Below are 8837 nucleotides of genomic sequence, written 5' to 3'. Positions count from 1 at the left end.
AATTTGAATTTAACTTAAATTAAAAAATATAATTATCGGCAATATCGAAAACAATATCTGTACCGAATACCAGTTTTGGGTAAAAGGCTCGGTATAACCATCCCTAGTAGATGGCGTGTTTGACATTAATTAGTTTTCATTAAATTTTTGCTAGAACGAAATTTATTGGCGCAACGCGCGTCGACATGGAAGTCAATTAAAAATGTTAACAGTCATCCACCTTCCCAACGGAGACTTTCACCAATATTCGTAATCCTCAACTTATTTATCGTCTACAGCTAAAACATCATTCCTTTATTCAACTGCCTTTTCATTAGACCCGCACATGGAAATTTTTAATTTTCTTTATTTTTGCAAAATTCGAATTTATTATTATTGGTATTTATTGGTAAATTTTTCCACAGCCATTTCTCGGAATGTAGATACATAAGTAATGAATTCAAATCCTTATATTCGTTAACCCTTCCCACTGCTTCCGAAGAATTCGTTAGTGTTGATTCGAGAATTCCAAGTAGCGCAATTTGTGGTTCAAGCAACCACTGCAGTTCGAAGATATCAAAATAATCTTCTGGGAACAGGAAACCCAAATGTGCAACAAGTTTCTCGGAAGCATCTTTGCACGTACCATTCCCTTTGCTTTGATAAGGTGGTTGCATTTCAAGCCATATTTTTCCCATGCAAACGACAACCCTACTCCCAAAAGATACTCCTTGTCAGGCATCGGAACATAACCATCACAATGAGGTTGTTGGTTCGAGTGTTGTGGTCCCAACACGCGTTCCGATTCCCTCCGAATGTTCCTCAACCTCCTCCTTTTTCAATCCCACAAACGAAAATGAAATTTCAATATTTAATATGATTATACACCAAAACGTTATCTACATATCTATATTATTTGTATAGCACCAACCTCGAAATGCGAGCTGCAGCCAGATCCACCAGAAAAGCGGGACGAATTTCATGTTGGCACCGACACGCGTTCAACCGATCCGATGTGCTCCTTTTTCGTGCTTCGATTTCCGGTCCGGTTCAAATCCAATCCTCCTTTAAATCGCCGTCTCGACCTTGTGCCGAGTGTTGTAGCGGTGAATCCTTTTTTTTTGGTTTTCTCTGATATTCCCTGTTATTTGCTTCTTGCCCACCAACCACTAACCACTGCTGATCGAAATCGGCGAACAGCGCCTGATTGTATGTTATTTCCCCTTGCTCAATACACACACAGTAGAACGGACAAAAACGGAAACCCGTTTGTTTCCCGCTGAACCTGCTGCTGCAGTCCAAAGATCCGGATGAAGATTACACACCACACAAGACGAACACAGCTAACGTGGCCCTATCACTGAACAAAAGGAGCACCCCAGAACACAATTATACTCATCAATCGATTCAATTAACGGCCATTATTTGAACTATTTGCATAATTGATTAGTGGTAACAGCAGTAGATGAGAAGAATTGATTTCCCCGTCACAATACGAAAGCTGATCCCTGAAATCCTTATCTCATCCGGTCAAACAGACAAACACCTGGCTGGCGCATTCGAAGATAATCGAGCGCACTAGTTTCGGCCTAACAGATAAATTATTCCAACCAGCTTAATTCGGTATCATGTGGCACCAATAAATCGCGGATAGCCCTCCAAAAACGGTCGTCGCCGTCAGGTGTCAAAAACCGATCCCAGAAAACAGCCTGAAATTATGCCAAACACTCGTCGTCTTCAAACGGACAAAAAACACGTGCCCGAAAAGGAAACAATCACATCCCGTTAGTCGTCCGCCGAATATTCGCTCAAAGTGCTTCGAATCTCGTTCCGGTTAAAGAGCCAAAACCCGCCCGTCGTTGTCGGAAGTTCGATGCTAACTGTTCGCAGCGAAACTCTTCCACCAAACATCAACTTCCTTTTGCTGGCGTGGCGAGTGACGGAACCGGTTGAATCCTTGCCGTTCGTTGCTTGCAGGAGACCGGTATCCGTCAGCCAAACGGAACCACCACGAACCGAAGGCAGCATCCGATTCGGATCCCGCACGAACACGCTTCGGATTCGCTTTGTTGTTATCAGTAGTTCGGATTTCTTCGGTGGTAATTCGCGAGTGCGAGCAGCTGGGATGTGTTGTGCTGTGCCGATGTGCAATTTGCATACTTTCGGGATGACCCCGTGGGAGTAAACGTTAAGGTAGGTTGCAGGCAGCCTGCATAGGCAGCGTTTCCTTCGTTTGACTTTCACGTATTACTGACGGCTGCAGGTGGGAACGGGTTGATGTTGGGAGCCATAAATAATCAGGTTTTATTTTAATTTAAGGAAAACGTTGAATTAAAATGATTGGTTGTAAGGGCGTTTAAAAGACACGTTATACGAAAAACAACTTTGGGAATAACGTTTGCCTTCAGACCTGTTCTAATCACCCTATTTTTTCTCCTGTAATTTTATTTAAAAAATGTCTCTAAAAATCCGAGATAAAATCTTAACTTTGTAATACCGTGAAGCGGGGTAACATTGATCACTCAGGGTGACTTTGATCAACATGAAATTTTTCCACATAATCATCATAAACAAAGTTTATTTAAAGTTTAAATATCTCAAAACTTTTTTCTACGTTTGAAAAAAGGTATAGAGCTTGTACATAAGACACAACGACTTTCTTCATACCTTATCACGAAAACTTAGTTAATTTTTTTTACGAATTTGTAGTTTTTGAATCCTTTTAACTTTCATATACAATTTTTTGCAAGTTTGTGTCAATGAGAACTCGAAGAATTTACAATGAATAAATCATTAGTTCTTCTAATTTTAGTTTTTCTAATTTTTCTTGTTATCGCAAGTGGCGTTTCAAGTCAACCTCAACACCTTAACGCTTAATCCACACTAGGCAACTTGAACTGCAATTTTTGTTGTGAGACGAACTTTGTTGGCTGTTGTTTTCAAGACCGTGCGAACAAGGGGGGGGGGGGGGGGAATTTAGGGGTTCAACCCGGGGGGAGGGGGGGCATGGAGATTTTTTCCAAATAAAATGTTCCCCTTAGTATCGGATAATTACTTCATCTTCAAATGTGATTAAAAATAAGTGTTAATACCTATGCAACAATTTTAGTTCTCTAAGAACCTAAAAGGGTGCTATAAAACTTCGTTCTAAACCAATACTATGTTTTGTAAACTCTTTAAAAACACTTATAAAACGCTTATAAGTATAAAAAGGCCCATCTACGGGAGGTTGTGAAGAGCGAAATTCAAATCACTTATAAACCCTTCAAGTTTGAAAAAGGCTTCCTGAAGAGTTATTCTAGATAACATTCGCCATGAATAATTTTTGACTTCTTCTCTATTCCATCTCACTGTCTTGAAAAGTATTTTATAAAATTTAAAATATTGTGTTGGAAGTGTTAGAGTTTTTTGCTGATTGAATTTATTATTGATTCGTTGAAATTTGTATTTGATTGAAATATTATTATTGACCGCCTCCGGTACGTTTAGTGTTAAGCTGAACAGATATCAAAAACCAATGCGCTTGAAAATATTTCGAACAGTTTTAAACAAAACTAGCCAATAAAATGCGCCTTTCGACTGTGTTCTATGATACGAAACTGTTTTCCATAATTTCTTCACTTAAATCAGGAGAAACATATTCCAAATTTCAATTTTTTCACTTAAAATGGCGATTCATTTATAACCTTATTGATTTATAAGAAGCATTTATAAATCAAGATTCTCTTAAAGAAAGTAATTTAAAGAACAATTATACTTTATCAAATCAATTTTGCTTTTCATATAACCCATCAATCCAAACGGATTTTTCTCAGATCTAAATCTGTGATGTTGGTTGTTGTCGTCGTGTTCGATGACGTCGTTTTTGTATCCGTCGTTTTAGTTGCGAATTGTGGCGTCTTTCTTAATTTTTTAATAATTGAGCTACATATATTCACAAAAACAAAAGACCAAATTCCAAAATTAAAACAGACAAATGTGGTACATTCAATTCCTTGTGATTGCGGGAAAGAATACCGTGGACAAACATCTCAAACTCTGGAAAATGGATTAAAAATCATAAAACGAGTCTCGAACAAAACACCAGAACCACGGGACTTACACAACATGCCATACAACAGAACCATGAGTTTAACTTCGACAAAGTATATATTTTAGAAAGAGTGAACCAAGAAGGAAAACGAAAAACAGCTGAAACACTACATATAAAACTCAAAAAAGGATGAACAGTAAACATCAAGCAAGATTCGATTGAAATTTCTAAAATATATTGCTCAATTATTGAAAAATTTACAATGACGTCACAATTCGCAACTAAAACGACGGATTCAAAAACGACGTCACCGAACACGACGACACCGGGAACGATAGACGCCAGAAGCGGTTCAAAAGTGATTTAAGTCAACTAAGACAGCCGTTCAGGAAGCACGCGGCGGTACAAAATGTAAGTGCAGAAGACCAGTGATATTGTGATGGAATATTGTGAAGAATTAATTTAAGTATTTGTACTCTATTCAATATAGTTTTCTAAGGATGGCTGAAAGTATTAGGACGAAACGTCAAAAGAAATGTTTTAATTTGATTTCAAATTCACCGAAAAGTATCAACCAGAAAAGCCAATATCTCTACTCTCTAGTTTTTACGTATCTCAACATCTTCAAAATTATCAGAGAGTTGGGAACCCTGGTTCAAGATTGTTCATTTCCACAGTGATCATTTTTAAATCTGAATTACGTGCGTTTAAATTGTGCTCTTATTAGTAAATATGGTTTGAATTGCGTGTGAATTGTTGGTGAATCCGGAGGTAATGGAGTTCAGGAGCATAGTTCAGCTAATTGCAGGTATTGTGAGTTTTTAATTTTGAACATATGCCTGCTTTGGAGCGATGATGACTCGCAATTCGACATTTTGTTTTGGTGCTTCGAGATAAACTCGAAATTAAAAACAACATCAGATGGCGCAGATGTGGCTTTTCGCAGGAGTCTGCTATAAAAAGCTCCCCACTTTAGACGATACCATTACAACGCGTTACATCATCTGAAATATGAACCGTCTACACCGACATCTGGTGAGTAATTTTTATTTTAACGACATCTGGTGGACGATAGAAATAAGTACCTACATGATAAATGTTCAAAGCCGGCTTAATAGGAATTTCAGTTGTGCGTAAACAAGCAAAACCATTGATAATGTTCTAATTATTACATATTTTTAACGTAAGATTGTTTTTCATCGTTGCTTCACAGGTACACTAATTTAGCAAAATACACGTTTACCCCAACAGGGGCCGTTCACTAATTGAGTAAGCAAATCAGGAGAAGGGGGTTTTCACATTCGCTTACAACCTCTTACGTCGAAGTTTTTAATTATATTGTTGTAATTGGCGTTTTCAAAATTTGCACGAATTGTAGTAGCACGGCATAATTTTTTTCTTTTACAGTTTTTTATGATTTTCAGGTCAAAAACGTAACCTTATTTGATGGTACTTTTAGCTAAATCTAATCATTCGCCTTTTGTTATCTGAAACTAGCAGACACAATAAACTTGTTTTACCTTTAAGAAATCTCTAAAATCGTGCTTAAGTGATTAATGAACGGCCACCAGGACCAAAACTAAATTATGGTGTTTCTTACAATATAAGCTAATACTCATGGAATTGAATAAAATTTCTGATACATGTAAATTTTTATCATAGTTTTTCAGCTTTTGCCGATTTAATCTTACAGGGATGATATATATTTTTGGTATCATAATGTTCTTTTTTTTCAGTTATATTATATTCATTCATCTTACTGACATTTATTTGTAAATATTGACCCGAGCTACCCATCTTTGCAATTTTATGAATACAATCGGTTTGGTTCATTAAGTAAAATTGTCTACGGATTTTATATTTTTTGCTTTTTATAATATTTGGCGTTTTACTTTGTCAACAATTCAATCAAATTTCAGTTTTGCTGCTTTATTTTATTTATTAAAATTCCATTTAACTATCAATTAGCATAATTTGATCCAACTATATTAGAGTATTATCCTTTTTCAGATCATCAATTCTGAAACGGAACTGGACTATTGAAATTCATTTAATAATAATTACATTCTCATATTTCATTTTCAGCTAATCATACATTACATGAAATGATTTAAGAAACGTCTATTAAATCTTTGTCCTAACAAATATTATTTTCAGCACTATTTGTAGATTACAGTTTATATACTTGTTATTCAAGTTTCATTTGATGTAGATTTTTTTAAATGAATATTTAAAATTATATATTTTGTAACTGTTATTATTTCTTTTTAAACAAATATCGATATAATTTATCTTTCACACCAAATATGCAAAATAAATCAATATCAAAGTAACGTCGATATCAATATAACAAATCAATTTTTTTAATTAAGAGCCTTAAAACTTATCTGAGTTATCAGCATTACACCAAATTACTTATATTACGTTTTATATTATGTTATGTGTACAATATTATATTATATTGAATGATGCTATAAAACAACATAATACATTATATTATATTTTAAAATAATTTAATATTCTTCTCTTTTCTGTGTCATATTATTATATATTATCTTACATTGTATTATATTGTATAATATTATACAGACGCTGTTTGTTTATGGCAACATTCGATTTCCTTGGGTTTATACATATTACTCAATCATCAATAATTGGTTTTCCACAGCTTATTCGTCCGACACATAGTTTATAACTAATCAAACATTTTAAAATCACATCTATTTCCTAAACAGTATACATGCCGAGTGAAGTGCTCAAGGAAATCGACAGAAATATCAACGGCAATATTAATATTAATTATTTTTAGCTTGTTTTTTTTTTTTTGACCACAACGACGATGCTGCCATGTAACCAATTCATATAGATACTTACTAACATAAATCATGTTCTAATTTACAGAAATTTCAAGCAGAAGAAACGTATTCAAAGGCTGTTTCTATAATCCAACATATTATTATATAACTGTTTATATACATTTTTAACTATATCAACTTTATATTGACAACAAAAGGGCAGGGGCATCTGGGTATCCTCGTTTTACAAAAAGAGCGGGTTACCGTGTATGCTAGTACCGTATTGAACACTAGACGTTCCTCAATCTATGCCAAGGGAATTTGGCATGGTTGAGAAAAATAAAGTATTTGATTACTTTTTGTAAAATAAGGACGCACTCTTTTTTCGGAAGCCTTGGCGGCGGGATTATAATTTGCATGCTATCGTGGCTAGTCAACAATATGGTTATAGCTTCTCGAGACTTTTCCCCTTTTCACCCTGGATACCGTTAGTGCCTCTGCTTACGATTCCATTCCTTTAGAAGTCTCATTGAGTGGTTATGATTGTGTTGCGTGGTAGCCAAGATGGACGTGTGGGTTATTTTTTTTGCCACAACCGCGGCGCTGCCGTAAACCCAAGGTGGATACAATACATACATACATACATCTCAACATCTTCAAAATTATTGTTCTGATGCCATTTAGCACAGAAGGCTAAAACAATCAGAAACAGTAATACAGACCCCGTTCGATTTTGGCAACACGCCCGTACATTTTGTGTTGCCAAAATCGAATGTTGCCAAAATCGAACGGTTTTTTTATTTCAACTTTTTTTTCAGTTTTTTTTACAAAATAACTGTTATTATTATCAAACACGTTATTTTTGGTCAATTTTCGACCATTTGTAGTCATTTTTAATTTTTTTTATCATGTTTTTAAAGCATTTTCCACTTTTCTTGTTTTGTTTATAGAATGTTTGTTTTCATTTGTCATATTGGCTGTTTTTGTCGTTCTTCATCATTTTTTAGTTGTTTTTTTGTCATTTTCAGTCTTTTGCTTGAATTTGGTTTTTAACTTTTTGAATTTTTCATCTTTTTGTCATTTTTGAGTACTTTATAATTTTTTTTGAAAAACTTTTGTTTTTATTGTTGCAGTTTATCACCATTTCAGAACATAAAAACGTATGTATGGTGTTTGTCTAAATTAAATTGGTCCTGTTATAACGAAAACTAAAAGGTAATGTTGATTCTAAAAACCGTTCGATTTTGGCACATGTGCCAAAATCGGATGTTGCCAAAATCGAATGTTGCCAAAATCGAATGTTGCCAAAAACGAACGGGGTCTGTATTTCGTTTGAGCTCAATTGATTTTTTCAACGTTTTCTTTCGAAAACAAATGTACTCAATAGAAGGACAATGTTGCTGCATACATTTAGGAGCAAAAATTATAAAAATTACTTAATATTTGTTGGTCTCAAAAACAAATGAAATTTTACCTTCATGCAATTCTCTAGGTCCTCCCACTGTTTCCATGTTCTTTTTATCTTCAAACTTAATCATTTGATAGGGTTTTTAGCCATTTTTTCTATACAGGATTCCTCGAAGAAAATATCCGTTTTTTTAAGTCCAAAAATTATCACAGAATGACCAAAAAATAACACTAAAACTATAGCTATACAATGGAAAACAATCAAACTTTCACATAAACAACCCATTTGCTTCTAAATGCTATCGTTTTATAAGGAGAGGTGTTTGTTTGTGAGTCTTCAAAAAAAAGATATTTTAAAACTTTAAAATTACATTTCAAATAATATAAAAAATTTCCAACTACAAGCCGAATTTAGACTATGTGAAACTCAATTTATAGGCTTTCAAATGTAGAAAATAGTTATCAGATAAATATTTTAACTTCAGACTTTGTTAATGATGATTATCTGCAAAAATTTCATGTTGATCAAAGTTACCCCAATTTACGGTAGCAAACCAGGTTTCGGGGATGTTTTTGTTAAAATGAATGATAAGTGGCTAAATTATATTCCATTTTTTTTAAAC

This window comes from Uranotaenia lowii, chromosome 2 (genome assembly GCF_029784155.1).
Source record: "Uranotaenia lowii strain MFRU-FL chromosome 2, ASM2978415v1, whole genome shotgun sequence".
Classification (NCBI taxonomy): Eukaryota; Metazoa; Arthropoda; class Insecta; order Diptera; family Culicidae; genus Uranotaenia; species Uranotaenia lowii.
This window is presented reverse-complemented; position numbering follows the sequence as displayed.